The sequence below is a fragment of the Nanorana parkeri genome, unplaced genomic scaffold (genome assembly GCF_000935625.1).
Source record: "Nanorana parkeri isolate BGI_ZX_2015 unplaced genomic scaffold, ASM93562v1 scaffold69, whole genome shotgun sequence".
Classification (NCBI taxonomy): Eukaryota; Metazoa; Chordata; class Amphibia; order Anura; family Dicroglossidae; genus Nanorana; species Nanorana parkeri.
Window position 1 is genome coordinate 2,258,587 of NW_017306337.1, and position 18,784 is coordinate 2,277,370.

Sequence of the window (18,784 nt, forward strand, 5' to 3'; positions counted from 1 at the left end):
CTGCGGAGCCTGGCTGCGGTGCCATTGACTTCAATGCACCGCCACGCCCCCTCCCGCCCCTGAATGCAGGTGTTTTTTCGTTGGTAGATCTCAATGAGCTCGTCATTTGAAAAGTAGATCTCCAGACGAAAAATAGTGGGCGCCCCTGATCTAGAACAACATAGCTGAACTGGAAAGTGAGCTGAATTGGAGAATTGTTCAGCTATTTCAGCTATTTTGTACATATATATATATATATATATATGAATAAAAGATAGCTACAACGTAAAAGCTAAGGAGAGACAAGGAGCAAAGAGTTAGTTGGGGTTGATTAGGGTTACCTCAAGGTTACCAAAGGGTCAAATAGGAATAAAGTATTTTTTCATATATATTTGCAAGGTTGTTTGAAATGAAATCATATGCAGATTAAAGGCCACCCCATTAATCTGCTTTGAGGGCTAGTTCACACCAAGCGCGTTCCAGGAGCAGAGCAGTTATAGACCGGATCAAAACTGCGTTCAATGTATTCCAATTGTATTTTGGGCTCTAGTTCACACCGCAGCGTTCAGTTCCAGAGCATGTAAGAAAAATGCAGCAAGCCCTATTCCACCTGCCCTGGAACTCTCTGGAACGCATCAAAAACGCATGCAAACGCACTTAAAGCCCATTTTAAACAAAAAAAAATGTTTTTTTTCATTTTTTGCTAAAACGGCCCTTAACGCGGCAAAACACACTGCACTGCGTGTGCAGAAACTCATGCAGATCTGGTCTGCATGTGGTGTGAACAAGCCCTGAATGAACCAGAGAAGTTACAATAAAGCAATAATAACTTTGCTTCATTGTAACTCTTCTTGCCACTGCAGACAGTGCCTATGAGTGTCAGTTTCTGTAGGAGAAAAGGTTCTGCTCCGGTATAAATAAAACAAGTAGCCAGGAATAACCGGTAAATGTGGCCAAAGAGCTAGGGGGGGGAGGTGAAACAGAGGCTGGGCCCAGAACACATGCCCAAAGTATTTAGAGGAAATGTTTTTGTTTTTTGATCCATAACTGGTATACATAGCTATGTGTAGGTAACTCCCCTCCCCCATCATCAGATTCACCTATTTATTTCCAATATCCTTAGGCCCCTTTCATATGGCTGATCCTATTGCCATCTGTCAGTTTTTCAGGCCGATCTGATCGGACACCTAATGCAAATCCATGGGCAGCCGTGTGTAAACGGACAGGCGTTCGTTTACACCCGGTTACCCGCGCCTCCAGCCAGGTCCGCAAAAACTAACGGAACAGTGTTCCATTTGGCCGGACCTAATCGTGCCAGATTGAGGGTTATCTGATTTAAACAGACACATGTCCAGTTGTCACAAGATGGAGGAAAGAACTGTACAGACACGGATGTCACAGCGTTGACAACCGCTCCATGCTGCTCTGATCAGGAGAGGTTCTGTGCACAGATCCTCTCCTGATCAGCCCGTGTGAAAGGGGCTTTAGTCCTAATCTTAACGTGAAACATGTAAAGGTTATTCTGTATATTGAAACCATTTTATACAATTAAACATGTATTCAGTGCCCATTTAATAAGTCAAGGTAAATGTAACATTACAGAGGTATACAGGGAAGAATCTTGTACATAATCTAGAGAAGTGACATACATTGAATAATGCCAAGCATTAAATATAATATAAATAATAACATTAGATAGGAAGATAGGTAAAGTGGATAAAGTACACAGATTTATAGATAGATAGAACCCCCACCCCCATAAAAAAAAACAAAAATTACTTAGAAATATAAGATACGGTTATAAACTACATAGATAAGATTGATGAGGATAGATAGATAGATAGATAGATAGATAGATAGATAGATAGATAGATAGATAGATAGATAGATAGATAGATAGATAGATAGATAGATAGATAGATAGAACCCACCGCAGTATCCAGCTTTTGACATGTTCCCGCTATTAGCATAGCAGGAAAGCTGAGGGCTCAGGTGGGCTGTGCAGGATTTGTGGTGGGCTCTGCAGGGTCTATGGTGGGCTCTGCAGGGTCTCAGGCGGGCTGTGCAGGATCTGTGGTGGGCTCTCTAGGCTGCAGAGCCCAACACAGTTCCAGCACAGACCCTGCGGAGCCCACCATAGACCCCGCAGAGCCCACCACAGATATTGCACAGCCCCCATGAGATCCTGCGGAGCCCGCCATTGACCTCAAAGAGCCCACCACAGATCCTGCAGAGCCCACCTAAGAATTTCAGGTGGGCTGTGCAGAATCTATGCTGGGCTCGGCAAGGTCCCTTTAATAGCAGTGTGATGCTCTTACCTGCCTCTGTCGCCCGCTTCTGAACCTGGCCTCCTTCACTGCAGGACGACTGGCACTTCCGGGTCCCGGCCTCCTCCGCACCCGACTAGTGCTTTGGGACCGGCTTCCCGATGGGAATGTGAACCCGCCCCCTGATGGGGGTCCAGACCCGCCCCCCTCCTGCTCCTCCTCCTCATCTCCGCCTCCACCTCTGCCTCCTCCATGTAAAAATGAAAAAAAATATTTTTGAAGTCTCCCGCCCCAGCGAGCGCACATATTAACTTAAACGCGTGCCTGGTGTGCCTACATACAAAAATGACAATTGCACTACACGTTAGGTATTGCCGTGTGTGCCAGAGTGAGAGCCATAATTTGTAGGGCCATACACTGTGATATTTTTTTCGTTCAGCTCAGAGACTGAATTAAAAAAAATAACAAATTCCTCCATCGACACTAAAGAGCACGGATGGCCGAATCTTCCGCTGTGTTATTTGTCAGCTGATTGGCTGCCGTCACAGTTCGTCCAAAGATTTCCTATCCTGCTCCTTCAATCTACTAATCGAAGGGTGCAAAATAGAGGGGCGCCGACCGGGGCACCCACTGTGCAAATTTCTGGCCAACTTTAGGCATCAGCATTTCACAGTGGCATAACTAGAAATGTAGTGGTCTTTGCCACTGACAGAGAGAGTCACCTCCCCAGGGTACAGGCAATCCTAAACTTCATATGAGAAGCAGGTTTACCAGCAAACCCAAAGAAATTCTCCATACTTTTTAAAGTGGCACAGTACCTTGGGCAAGGGCTGATAAAACCCCAAATACATACTGTGGAAGTAATCAGGGATTGGCCCACTCCTGTTAGCAAGAAGCTTTAAGTTACTATAGCAGTTATTTTCAAATATACATACAGTATATATATATATATATATATTATATGAGCCATCAACAAATAAATCAACACAACATAAATTATTTGTACATTTCTATTTATACGTCTTGATGGCTTATGTAACCTTTAATTATATCACTATTGGTGGAACATGACGTCAGAGAGCTTTGTAGAAGATTGTAAACAGACTGAGGTGAAAAGGCTGCAGCATTGCCAATGGGAGGAGGAAAGGGCAGAGATAGCAGGTTAGGCAGCCTGAGTGACTTGAATGCAATTTATTCTGGCTGTGAAATTCTAGACTGAATTATAGCTCAGTGTCTGCGTAGTTTGGAATCCCAAAAAGTTATTTAAGTTTTTGTTTTCAATATTGCTAACCACATGTAATTAGTTTAATGCTCAAATGTACAAAGCGTGTCCGCAAGTTCCCTTTAAACTTGACTGACTCCTAAATGATGCAATTTAAAGTGTAGTTCCACTTTTGCAGTCAAATTTGGGAACACCCCTCTATATGTTTGTTATGTGTTCTTATTCACATAGCATACCTAAAACCTTTCACTACCTTTTAGCTGTTTCTTTGGTGATGGCCTTTGTGCAGATTCCAGGCTATTCTGTGCAATTTGAAATGAAAAGTAGAGGGTCAAACTGAGGGACAGACTGAGCTTCATCTCATTACCATACAATGCCTCAAAGTATTTTAACCTTTGTTAGGACAGACAGTGTTCAAATCTAGTTTACAACTATAATGAGACCTGCCAACACAGTACAGTACAACTTTGCACAACCCCCTCAATAATACATTATGTATTTCCACTTCTGCAGTCAGATTTGAGAAAACCCTACTAGATGTTTGTTATGTGTTCCCATTCACACAGTATAACGGAACAAAAAATTCTGACCTTTTAGATGTTTTCTTGCCGCAGGCAAGGTGGCTGAATCCAGGTATTTTTCTGAGCACCTTCACAGTGATCTGTCCTTATAGAAAGGAAGCTGATGATTCTCATATCTCACGTTTTGACAAATCCCTGATGTAGGAGGGGCGAAACGCATCAACGTAAGAGCACTTCCAACCACCTGGTTCATCAGCTACAAGCAATGATCTTTTGATCGCGTGACTCTTTTGTGGCAAAGTGATTCTTTGGTGGTAATCCTACGAGACTTGAGCCCAATGTGAATATGACTGGATCACGCTAACAATGTGAAAGTGGCTCTGCTGTAACAGGAGTCAATCTTTGATTGTGAACAACTAAGATCCTGGAAAAAAAACAGTTCGATACCGGCCACTGGGTAAGAGCTCGCTCCGTGGACTTTGCATACAGCTGGAATCACTGTGATTTACTGGGTTCAGTCTTATCAAAGACATTGCTTGCAAATTTGGATTGATCTACATACTGTTGCAGCCAGGAAATACGTATTTTCAGAACCTTGACACAGGATATAGAGGGGTTAAAATAACCCATGACCAGCTGAAGTGTTGCCTATGCATGAACAGGCGAACGAAAACAGAAATGTGAATTGTTTGCATAACCTTATGTATCGCAACTTGTGACTATTAGATCGGGTCACAATTATGTGGCGGAATGCTTCATTCTCAAAGTGATACTATTAACATGTTGCAACACATAGATGTTTTAGTCAACAAACATCTATATTGTTACTGATAGATTTCCTTGCAGGAACGCCTACTTATTAAGAAAGTGAACTTCCTGTTCACACCAAATGCAGACCAGATCTGCACGAGTTTCTGCACATGTTGGGCAGTGTGTTTTGCCGCGTTTTTGCCGCGTTCCGGGCCGTTTTTATACAAAATAAATAAATATATATATGTGTGTGTGTGTGTGTATATATTTTAGCCTAAAATGGGCTTTCAGTGCGTTCCAGGGCGTTTGCATGTGTTTTTGATGCGTTTGAATGCATTCCAGAGCAGGAAAAATAGGGCTTGCTGCAGTTTTTTACATGCTCTGGAACTGAACGCTGCGGTGTGAACTAGAGCCCAAAGTACCATTGGAATACATTGGACGCAGTTTTGATCTATTCTGCAACTTCTCTGCTCTGCGCTTGGTGTGAACTAGCCCGTAGAGTCCTTCCAGCAAGAAACAATTACTTGTATCTCGTATTGAATAGAAACACCAGAATTCGGATATAAGCAATTTATTCAAAGAACCCATTCATTTCGGAAGTGTTATGTGAATGTCTGTCAGTGTGAAGACAATGTTGTTGGATTTGTAATGAGGATTTTTGATGCAGTGAAGGCTTAAAGGAGAACTATGGGGTTAAGGCTTTTCCCCATAGTTCTCCTTAGGGTAACGGGAGGACACAAACTAGCGTCCTCCCGTCACCCTAGGCTCAATATACCGCGAGCTGTGGCTCGCAGTATACTAAGACGCCGCAGCTGAAGCGGATCACGAAAATTGTGCCGGGATCCGCCCAGCTGCGTGAGTGACAGCTGGCTCTGCCTATCTAGAGGCAGAGCCAGCTGTACCCGCCCCCTCCCCCGTCCATTCCGCCAGTCAGCGCTGACGGATCGGAGCGGGGAGGGGGGAATCCAGCCCCTCCCCTGCCACGGCAGAGAGCTGTGACAGGATCGAGAGGTGAGTGAACATCAGATTACCGGTGATCCGGCACGATCAGGTCCAGCGAAACAAACCTCTGATCACTTTGTTTTTCTGGACATGGTCGGAGGCGGGGGTAACCGGGTGTAAACGGATGCCTGTCTGTTTACACGTGGCTGCCCATAGACTGACTTTGGGCATTCAATCGGGTCCACCTGAAAAACTGAAGTGCGGACTCAATCGGACATAGGGGCATAATGCAGATAGAAATGTATTATTAACCACTTTAGGAATAGCAATTGTTTAACCTTCTGTATCATACCATTGTTAAGCTTTCATCTATATGCTTAATTTGGCAGTAACCTACTTATGAAACCTTGAGTGTTTCTTTGTTTTAATAAACAAGGCTTCTGTTTGGAATTAACTTGCAAAAATACGTTCTTTGCTATCTATTTTATTTGCAGATTTTTTTCCAGTTTTGATGAGAGCTACCAATGAAAACAATTAGCGTTGCCATCGATCAATTCAACATATTTTAATCTGATACTTGTCTCATTTATCCCAATGATAAAATAATAATGTTGGAAGATTTTTCTTTTTCTTTTCAAACATTTTTATTATTTTTAAAAGCAACATTACAAATTAAGCAAAACAAAAATAAACACCAAAATGCTTAGGTAAGAAAAAGATAATTTGGGTTAAATATCGAAGAACCTTTAATAAAATCAAAGTTAAAATGGTTGTCATTATTGTTATTATTTTTACTACATTGGTTTTCTGCAGTTCTGCTACAAACATATCACAAAACTGAAGTTTGGCCCAGTGGGAGATTACTCCATTCACACAGTTTAACGTAGATGGAGGAATATGTTGCACTTTTTCCATCTGACCATAGAAAATCTGCAGAAAATCTTTGGGTGTATGGCCAGCTTTACCAATCACATAAAACCCTTTTATGTAGGAAGTTTATATGTAGTCTTCACAAGTTGCTAAAATACTAAGCTGCAAAAAAAGTTATAAAAAAAAAGAGTTTTCCTTTAAGTTAGTTTATAATAATTATCCTTTTTAATCACATATTTTTTTATTTTATTTTATTTTTTTCAAGTGTTTTTCCAGAACAAAAGGAAAAACAAACACATAAGAGTATATTCAGAATGTATCTGACACCAAAGCAACAAGGTCATACAGAGACAGATATGAACATTTAGAACAATAGTTGCACAGGCATCCATTTAACATGTACAGACTGCAAGAATATCCCCAGCAAAGCCCTGAAATGAACATTGTCAGCCTTTATGTAATGATTAAACAACAGCCACCAATTTACAGACTGTTGTGTAACGGGTCATTATTGTCACATACTTAATTACCACCTCTGACAGCAGCAGGAGGCATTTATAATAAACAAGCCAGTGGAGTGGGGGCAGCTGTCAAGGGAGAGCTCAGCCTCAGCCTTTTTCCAAAGAGAGTACATAACTCATCTCTTGGAACCAATCCTCAGCTGTGGAGGGGAAAGGGGAACCGACCTCCTGCTTTAAAGAGGGCTCTTAAAACAGCATCTGTATAGATTTAAAGGAGAACTATGGGGTTAAGGCTTTTCCCCATAGTTCTCCTTACGAGAGGACACAAACTAGCGTCCTCCCATCACCCTAAGCTCAGTATAGCTGTATCAGCTGTAGCTTGCGGTATACTAAGACGCCACAGTACACCGCGAGCTACTGCTCGCGGTATACTGAGACGCCGCAGCTGAAGCGGATCCCGACAATTATGTCTGGATCCGCCCAGCTGCGTGAGTGACAGCTGGCTCTGCCTATCTAGAGGCAGAGCCAGCTGTGCCCGCCCCTCCCCGTCTGATCTGCCAGTCAGCGCTGGCAGATCGGAGCGGGGAGGGGGGAATCCAGCCACTCCCCTGTCACGGCAGAGAGCTGTGACAGGATCGAGAGGTGAGCGAACGCCGGTATATGTTCGCTCACCTCCTGATCTACTGAGCCGACCTGTGACAGTCTCATTGTCACAGGTCGGCTAGAACTATGAGTTGAGTGAAAAGCACTCACCTCATAGTTCTCCTTTAAAACAGATCTGTTAAAATAACTGAGTATACGTGTGAGAGGGATATACTCAAGGGATATACCATATACTCTATTTAACGTCTTACCAGTACCGAAACAACATAGGGCATCACAAGAAGAGATGAATTAAATCTCCCCCACACTTACTGCAGTTCAAATGATTATGTAACTCAGTTCTAAATAGAGACCGGGTTGTACTGTATGTCCTCTGTAAGATAAACAATTGGGTAAAGCTAGCCATACACTGGTAGATTTTTGTACGCGCGTTCAAAAAAAAATCTTGTTTGAACATTCGATAATGCCATCAGAGACTTGTAGAATGATGTTTGAAAACTCTTCTTTTAACAATTGACTTTGGAACGAATGGAGTTTCTCTAACAATAACCACATTCACTGTTAGAATTTCATTTGTTCAAGAAAACGTATCTATCCTGTATCATCTAGGTAGAAGCGGTTTGTCTGCTATAAATTGTGCCAAGAGCTGGTAACACAGTATTTTAAAAAGGTATCTGTCCAATTTATCGACCTTTACTTGTCTGCAGGGGAATATGACACCAAGGTCTAGTAAAATACTGACACCTCTGGGATAGGAAGATGGAAGAGAATGAATGGCGTATGTAAAACTTTGCCATTTCAAACATTTGCAAGTCTCAGCTGTCGGGTGAGTCTCCAACAGACAGATCACAGTCAGTCTGTAATATGCTAGATTATGGAACACAACCCACCTGTTAACGGAGTCATTGGGATCCCTAACATTCTGTGATAATAGCTTCACGGCGTGAATAGCCATAGAGCCTGTAGTTCATACAGAGCCAGTATGTGCAAATACAAGAATAGTCTGCAATCATATGGTGTCCAAAATATATTATGTACAATAATGAGGACAACATTAAAGTCCCGGGGCGAAGGAAAGGTTAGGAGCCGGAGGTCAGATACAAAAAATACAATCAGTTGGACACAGATTCAACGGGATCTACAAAATTTGGTAAATAACAAAATAGTCTCCACACAGGAGAGGTGGGGGGATATCCTTGCCTGTAAATACATAAGGGTGCTTAGACAAGCAATGCTGAAAAACCTGCAGCAGAAGGCCAAGCATTCAGGCAGAAGAGGCACATACACAGTTTGTCCACCATATATGAGGCTTATCACATCCAAGGTTACTACTCCCAAAGGGAAGGTGATTGTTAATAACAAACCATCTAGCTTAAAGGGACTGATAAGCTCAGGAACTGCAAACTGAGAATGTTAACACACATGGGGCATTACTGAGGAAACAGACGTACATAACATTGTATGCAAAAGGTGAAAGTCAGTGAAGCAGGCACAGTGAGTCAATGAATGAGGTAGCCAACAGGTGCTGCAAACCACCTCCTTAGAGCAGAGCTATAAGGTGAAGAAATATGAGCAACATCCAGAGGTCACACAGATAGGGAGGGCCCATCAAGTAGCAGAAACAGTAATCAGAGATCTTGAGGTTATTTACAAAACCTGTCCACCCAATTAGTGTCCACCAGAGGAGAGGTAAAAAAGTGAAAGTCTCCATTGGCAACCACACGTAGTCCAGCAGGGTAAATCATGGAATATTAAAGGTGCAGTTTTTGGAGTCTCCTTTTGACATCATGAAACTTGTGCTCTTGCACAATTTATAGATCATGAAACTTGGCCTGCTGTTTTTGAATCTCTTGGAAAAAATCATGGAAGAGAATTATTTTCAATCCTTTCAGGCTGATATCTTTGAGTTTCCTCACATTGTGTAGCATATTGTCCTTTGAAAGATGCACCAGAATTGGTAAGGGGGCTTTCCAAGATGGAAAAGAGTCAGTGGGGAAAGGTGACAGCCAGAGCCCTTTTCCTGTGGTATAAAGCAGCCATTTCTCAATAAAGACTGGCATTAGTTGCATTAGAGCTCTCTGATTTCTCGGGAATGCCAACAATCCTCACATTATTCCTCCTCAGCTTGTTTTCAAGATCTTCTGTTGTAGAGAAGGTGGTGGGAAGAACAGAGAATAACACTGAGGGGCATGGAAGAAAACAGTACAATAGGGGGATCTGGAAGGTATCTGCAGAGTTAAAGAGAATGCGGAGGAGGAAAGAAAGAAATAGAGTGGGAAGGAACAAAGTAAGATAAAGGTTTCAGTCAGGCTGTGCCATTAACAGAGAACTCTGGCCCAACCTTTTTTGACCGTAGTTCTCTTTAGGGTCTCTTTAGGACTATGTCCTCCTGTGTCCCAAAACTCAGCATATAGCAGGCTATTGCCCACTTAATGCTGACAGCGCAGAGCCATGCTGCAGCTGGGAAAGATCCAAACAATATTGGTAGGATTGACAGATCCAGATCAATCACCACTCTCTGCAGGGAGAAGATTGGGAACTGAGTGATCAGCGGTACGTTCTCGATCAAAAGGTCCGGCGCGTGACAGCTTCAGTGTCACACGTCGGCTCTAATTATGGGGATCAATGTATTTTACCCTCCCCATAATTCTTCTTAAACTCTTTGCCGTCATTCTAGAACGAAAAACTGACCCAATAATGCCAGGTTTTATTGAATTCTCCATTTTGTCCCCACAGCTTTGTATCATGTGCTCCAACCTAGGCAAATCTTCTGAATCTGCATCTGAGAGATAGAGGTACCCATGTCTGTTTCCCACCGAGTTAAAAAAGGTGTGCCAAAATCCAGGCAGGAAATAGATAGCAGATTATAGAGCAGTGACAAAGAGTGCCTTAAGGTACCGGACTCAGAACATAGTGTTTTAAAAGCAGTAAGTGGTTTCCCAAACTCAGATGCTGAAGGGAGTGTACGTACATAATGGTACAATTGTAGCGCTGGCCAGAATCTCAACTGGAAAGGACCATTTTGATCCAGTCAAATACTTTGGTGGCAGTCTGTCTTCGCTCAGACATTTCACTCTGTCACGTTGAGCTAACATGCGGCAACATTCTTAGTTCACCTAAGCTGCATAGCACTGTGTTTTACCGCAGCACATAGATGTTATCCATCTGTGCATTGTGGTGTGATGCATTTAAAGGAGAACTATGGGGTTAAGGCTTTTCCCATACTTCTCCTTAGGGTAACGGGAGGACACAAACTAGCGTCCTCCCGTCACCCTAGGCTCAGTATACCGCGAGCTGCTGACTGGATCCGCCCAGCTGCGTGACTGACAGCTGGCTCTGCCTATCTAGAGGCAGAGCCAGATGTACCCGCCCCCTCCCCTGTCCGTTCCGACAGTCAGCGCTGGCAGATCGGAGCGGGGAGAGGGGAATCCAGCCCTCCCCCTGTCGCGGCAGAGAGCCGTGACAGGATCGAGAGGCGAGCGAACCCGGTATGTGTTCGCTCACCTCCAGATCTACTGAGCCGACCCGTGACAGTCTCATTGTCACAGGTCGGCTAGAACTATGAGGTGAGTGAAAAGCACTCACCTCATAGTTCTCCTTTAAAAAAAAAACAGTGCTTGTCCATTTTTTCGGTGTTTAAGGGCCTAGTCACACAATATCCAGTTCGTCCCGGTGCAGTTCACGCCCGGAACGCACTGGATCGCATACATGAAGCCGTGCCATGTTCTTGGGTGGGAGGGGGTGTGTCGGTGCCATTCATGACCACTCTGTAATAGGAGGTACAGGAATGCCCTCCTTTCCAGTGCAGTGTGATCTGAAAAAATAGGATTTTTGTACTCACCGTAAAATCCTTTTCTCTCCGTTCATTGAAGGACACAGGGCAACAGATCGTAGATCCTGAATGGTAGGGTATATCGCCACCTGCAGGAGTAGGACGCTAGGCACATAACTAAAAAGACAAGACAGCCTAGGGGCGGCCCCTGCTAGTGGCCCAACCCCTCACTTGCTGACAAGTCTCCAGTAAGTAACAAGCAGTTAGGAGTGTACACCCCATAAAAGAGGGCGGGGCCTGTGTCCTTCAATGAACGGAGAGAAAAGGATTTTACGGTGAGTACAAAAATCCTATTTTCTCTCCCGTTCATTAGCATGCAGCATTTTTTCAGATCGCACTGCACTTGGCATTCCTGTACCTCGCTGGCAATCGCACTGCAGGTGGGGGGCGTGTCTGCGCTGCCATTGACATGAATGGCACCGACACGCCCCCTCCTACCCCAGAACGCAGCCCAGCTTCATGTATGCAATCCAGTGCTTTCTGGGCGCAAACTGCACCGGGACGCACTGGATATAGTGTGACTGGGCCCTCAAAGTTCACTGCCAGCCCATTTACATATGGTGAAAAACGAAATATAAATATGTATTAGTAGATTGCATTTCCATACGTTCTTCTATCTCATTCCTAATAATCATATCAGCCTAGAAATTTGTAAACTTACCTATTGAAGATGCCCATAGGATGTACTTCCTCAAGGCAGTGACAGAATTTCTGAGCTTGGATTGCATTATGAAAAACAACTCTACTATGTATTCTTATTACAATGCTGATGTTATAACAGGAGAGTATATGCTGGGACTTAACAACTCCTTTACCACAGTCGCATTCATGCCAGACATCTCAACTCTCACGGATGTTCCGGGAGTCTCCCGCTATTAGATAGCGGCTTCCGGACACCCGGTGGAGAGACATTTTCTCCCGGAAAGGTATACTCTGCTCGATCTAGCAGAGTAAACCTTTCCGTGCTGTCTGTTTTTTTTTCTGACATCGGAGCCGCTGACCGCCGTTAGTCTAAGAGAAAAAAAAAAGGCATAGGAACTAATAGCTAGACTGCAATTGGCTATTTCAATTTGCAATAGCCAATAGCAGACTAGCTTTTGCACCCGCCCACCGCTGCTGTCAATCAGCAGCGGTGGACCTGAAGTTCTCCATCAGGTTCACCTCTGCTGACTGACAGCAGCAAAGGGCGGGTGCAATAGCAAGCTTGCTATTGGCTATTGCAAATTGAAATCTAGCTATTAGTTCCTATGCTGTTTGTTTTTTTTTGTCCTGACAGCAGCAGCTATCAGAACACTAAAACACAACAGCAGATAGCAAAGGAAGCAATAGCTTCTTTGCTATCTGCCATAATTTCAAGGTGGTGCCCTCTTCCTTGTTGTTGCACCCCACTCCCCCCCTCCGTGGAGTGCACCTTCCTGAAATGAGAAGGGCACCTCCTTGAAATGACTTATTTCAGGCTGGGATCCCTGTCATGCACATGCCCTAACGCAATGCATAGTGTGAATGGTTCCTAAACAACACTGCAGGAAGTTACCTGTTCTGTGCATATGATGAAAAGACAACAGGAGATAGTATTATATTTTAACCCCGTTATTCCCGCTGTTATTTTAAAATTGTACTTAAAAACATTTTTTCAGTGCTTTTTTAACAGAGAAGTATCTGCAGTCAGCTGTGGCAGGTCCCAGCAAGGTTTTTGCTGGAACCATCAGCTGTCACAGCCAGAGTCAAGCACTAAGCCCAGGAACGAAATGATGCAAATTGCTTTCCAATGTAACATAATCACAAGGTATCTGCATGAGAGAAAAGGATGTTCCAGATGATATCTTGCAGTGTCATTCATCATATTTGCAATTGCAAACCTTTGAAAAGCACCCATTCCTGTGTGCACAAACCCGACTTATTTTCATTTTAGTGATGAACACTCTAAAGGGATCTTGTCACCACAGGGTCACGCGTGTAAAAAGAAACACCTTGTAAAAGGAAAGGCAATATACTTACTGTACCTTTCCGGCAGCTCCTATGTTGAAACTCTGTGCTTTTCTCCCTCGGCTGCAGCAGGCAATTTGCACTTGTAGGTGTGTAGAATACCTGCTCCCCTGTCACATGCTGTGGTTTCTGCTGACAGCTCATATGTCACCACTGAAAGTACGAGTTATCAGGAGAAACCACTGCATGTGGTGGGGGAGCAGGTATTCATCCCTACCGAATGACCGAATACTTGCAGCTTCTGGGGAGAAGTGAGGTTGCAGCATTTCAGCATATGGGCTGCTGGAAAGGTAAGCATATCGCATACTGTGTATCTTCTATACCAGTGACACTGTCGTGACAGAAGCACTTTACGCAGACCTTGCAGCCCACACAGCCATGTCATCTCACCGGGTGAGCCTCACCCTAAAATTGAGGGAGACTCCCTGTGTTTTTGCCCCTCTTACCCTGTCACCCTGGATGATGTATAAATCTCCCTTTATTCCTCTCATCCACCAAAGACCTGACCTGGTCCTGTTCCCTACATAGCTGTCAGGTGACCTGTATTTTGCAAGAAAGTCTTGATCTGTTTATATGTGTAAAATTCAATGAATGTGTTACCTTTTGCTGTTCTGCTTACTAAAAGGCTGACAAAATGTACAGTACATATCAGTATTGTACGTTCTTTTGTTGTAGGACACATCCACACTGTTGTGATGCAGTACTGCACACTTTACCCCAATACACAATAATGCATGTCACATGTGTCAGCATGTTGCAGTGCCATTCATTTTCATTGGCACCCCAGCATACCTAAGAGAACGCTGTGCACAACACAAGGTAATGCACTACCATGCGTTGTGGTGTGCCGTTGCATGTCTGATTTTTTGCACAGTTTGGCGTGTTGGTAGCTCATGCAATTATTGTAGCTATTGCAACACACCAGGATGAAAAGGTATGAATGGGCTCTTACACAATTGATATGATGATCTGTTTTGTCCTTTCTATGTACTGCTTCACATTTTCTATATGCTGGGGGTAATTCTTAGTATCTGTGCTGAGTACCACGTCTCTTGTCCTGCATGCTGGATGTAATTCTTAGTACAGGGGTAGGCAACTTCGGCAATCCAGCTGTGGTGAAACTACAAATCTCATGCAGCATTGTAAAGCTGGCCATACACCTTACAATTATCTGCAGATTTTCTGTGGTCAGATGGAAAAGGTGCAACAGATTCCTCCATCTACACTAAGGCCCCATTCACACTGAGCGATTTATCGCGCAATTTTTGCAGCGATATCGCTCACATTTCCACGCGATATCGCTCTTTGTAGCTTCTCCAATCCATTTCAATGGAGCTGTTCACATCTCGTCGCTCAATATCGCTTGTAGCTCGTTGCTGTAGCTTGTCCCTCCTACATGACCCTTTTTTTAAGCGATTTCGCTCCTGATTGCATACAGCCCAATAGGAAAAAGTTGCGCGACAAGTCGCTCAATATCGCTCATATAAAATCGCGCAATTTTCATGTCGCTCAGTGTGAATGGGGCCTTAACTGTGTGGATGGAGTAATCTCCAACTGGGCCAATCTGTTGCAATTCGTCCAGGTGTTCTTTTTTTAACTACCGCTGATTGAACCTTGCGATAATCGGGGCAGGATAGGGCCACCGTACGACAATCGTACAACGGTTCGATCATCGGACTAAAAGTTTTGTACGATAATGTATGGGCACCTTAACCACTCCAACACCAGGTGTTTAGACCCCCTTCCTGGCCAGGCCATTTTTCAGTATTCAGCGCTGCGGTACTTTGACTGACATTTATTCTGTCATGCAACGCTGTACTGAAATGAATTTTATACCATTTTTTGGGGACAGATAGAGCTTTATTTTGGTGGTATTTAAACATGGTGGTATTTTATTTTTTACTATAATTAGGAAAAATTACAGAAAATTTTTTTAAAGTTTTTTTTTACATTATGTTAGGAAACATTTATTATTACCCATTTTTTTGGTAAATAATAAAAGATTGGGTCACGTCGGGTAAATAGACACCAAACATGTCAAGCTTTAACTGCCTCCGGGTCGGCCGTAGTAAAAAAACGGCCGGCCAGGAGCTCTCTAGATCTGAGCGGTCGTCTCTAGACGTCCGCTCAGACACGCCCCCTTGCGCGCACCGCCGGGCGCGTGCGAGCGGGAAATGGCCGCAATTTAAAAACGGGCATCGATGCCCGTTAATATACATGCAATCCGCCGGCTGTAAAGCCGGCGGATCGCTTGTATTTAGCTTGTATTTAGCGAAATCGCAGAAAACTACCATACCCAAAATTGGCCATAGGCGACACTTTAAAAGCTTTTACCGCTCATCAGTTTAGTGTTATCAGTGATTGATGGCCCTAGACTTATTGCTCTCACTCCAACGTTCGCGGCGATATGTAACATGTGCGGCGTAAACAGCGCAATCGTCTTTTTTGCATGTATGCGCCCCCGACGCATGTATGGGTGGGGACTTTAAATTTTTTTTTTTTATTCTTTTTTATGTGTAACTTTAAATTTTGGGGGGGACTTAATTTTTTAAAATGTGTGACAGGTCCTCTTTATGGAGACATCAGGGGTCTCCAAGACCCCTAATGTCACCTAGGACCCCCCAAAAGAAGCTGATGAAGCACAGATCTGCTCCATCAGCTTCTGAAGCTGGAGAGTGACACAAGAATGCGGAAGTGATGTATTATACAACACTTCCGCATTTTTGCAGAGGAGAGGGGACTGCAGGGAGCTCGTGTACCGAGCTACCTCTGATCCCGTGACACAGGCGACATGCTGATCCCGGGCTCGCACCAGGCACAGCTGAGCCCGGGATCAGTGGGGGGGGACCGCGGAGGGGGGGGGGACACCGATCGGCACATCATACACGCGATCCGCCGGCTCTACAGCAACAGTTTTTTTACAACGGCCGGCCCTGAGGTGCTTAAAGGAGAACTATGGGGTTAAGTCTTTTCCCCATAGTTCTCCTTAGGGTAACGGGAGGACACGAACTAGCGTCCTCCCGTCACCCTAGGTTCAGAAGCCACAGGCATGACTCCCAGTGGCAGAGGCAAGATGAAATTTGTAGTTTCACCACAGCTGGAGTGCCCAGATTGCCTACCTGTCTAATTTTGTATGTATGGACACTGCACAATGACTCTTCTGTTGTTCTGTGTGCTGGGCATAATTCTTAGCATATGCCATAGTGTTTGCATAGATACTGCATAGTACTACTTCTCTTGCATCCTGGTAGTCATTCTTTGCAGCTGTTCTTATCTGCTAATTGCACAACTTCATATATTTCCTCAACATAATTGCTTTTTTTTTTTACTGGGTGCGCCCTTAGATCTTCTTTTTACAATGTGGTTTAAGCCACACCCACTTTTAAAGCACAGCACACACCATTTCCTTAGCCGACTCTAAATCAGTCTTTGTCAACCACAGTTCTGTGGAACTCTGGGGTTTCTTCAAAGCTTGCTAGGGGTTCCTTGGGCAATGAGCAAATTATCCGCCTCAGATAAGTAACCACTGCCACCAATGACTTTTTTAGCTATCTGTAAGGGTCCCCACACACCTTACGATTATCGTACGAGAATCGCGGGAAATCCCGCGATCGTACGATGATCGTAAGGTGTGTGGAAGCCGTGCGACCTCTACTACTGTAAGGTCGCACGACTTTAAACTTACGGACATGTTCGAAAACCCGCCGAGCATCGTACGATGTTCGGCGGGTTTGTGGCATGTCCGTACGATAACAGCCGCACGGGCCGGTGTGCACAAGCGCATACTGCCCGTTCGGCATTGCGGTCATCGGAAGCCCGCCCCTCAGGGGGCGTGGCTTTCGATCATCGCAAGTACAATCTGCCTATGCAACATAGGCAGATCGTACGTTTTTTTAAGTACCTTACAACCATCGCAAGACAAAAGTCTTGCGATGGTTGTAAGGTGTGTGCCCAGCCTAAGGGGGAGCATTCTTACCCCCCGGTCATTACTTTAACCTCCCTGGTGGTATGAGTTTTTCATGTCATTCATGGGTCTATTTTTTTCAAATTTGTTTTCGTCTTTGTCGTTTTTTTCTTTTTTTAACATCCCGTCGGTTCAACCCCCTGCAAGGGACGGAACCCGGAAGACGGATGCCGGCATCGGCCGGAGAACAAAGCGCGGCTCGAGGGACAAGGTAAGTAAATGCTATGCTGCATTCCCGAGTGTAGCTCGGGGTTACCGCTTATGGTATGGAAAAGTAACCCCGAGCTACACTCAGGAATACTGCCAGGGAGGTTAAGGAGGATTCTTCAAACTGGCCACTAATATAGGAACATTCTTTCCTTGGACAACCAGTGTAATGTGGCCCTTCTTCCACGAACTACCAATTTAAGGGGGCCCTTCTCCCACTGACCAGCAATGTAAGTGGTCTTTTCTCCCACTGACCACCAATTTAAGGGGTTGTTCTTTACTGGCCACTAGTGTGGCACTTTACTGACCTCCAATATGTAAACATCCGTTTAGAGTAAAGGTGCCCATACACTGATAAAATGTTCTCTTGTTTTTCAAAGCCGGCATGATAGAAGGAGCCGGCTGGAAAATCTTTGTACGATCAGAGAAAGGCAGCCAATGAGCTGCCCGCTTTGATCGGGTATTGGCAGCGAGTCCTTGATCAACGTGCTGTTTGTGTTGATGGAGGAATTGCATACATTTCTTCTGTTCAGCCCATGCGTTGAACGAAAAAAATTGACAGGTGTATGGTCAGCTTTAATTATAAATGAGGGATCTTGATGTATTTCTCTCACTCTGGCATACACACACATGTCTATGCACAACACATGTTGGGTATTGCCACAATACCCAACATGTGTTGTGCATAGACGTGTGTGCCCTACTAGCAGGTACTGTACTGTAAAATATTTTTGTTTTTATTTTATTTACATTTTTTCAATTTAACTTTATTGCTATCATAAGGGGGCTTCAAAGCATTGGGCAGGTGATAGGCACACTTTATGGTGACATCAGGGGTCTTTTAAACCTCTTATGTCACCCCTGTCCTCTGCTTCAGCCAATTAAGCTCAGACTGCTCGCAAACGCACAAGCAAGGCATGCGTTTTTTAAAATGACAATAGCTGCAGCCGTGAGATTGTTATAAAGAACTCCAGGGAAAAAAATGTATTAACTAGGGATGCACCGATACCGATATAGGTGCCGATACCGAGTATTTGGGCGAGAACTCGTACTCGCCCAAATGCTCCGATATTTACCCCAATACTGGAGCCGGCTTCCTGACCAATTTGGAAGCAGGGCGGCGGGCTATGACCCTCCTTGTTGCTAGGCAGCCTGGCTTCCTGAGCAATCAGGAAGCCGG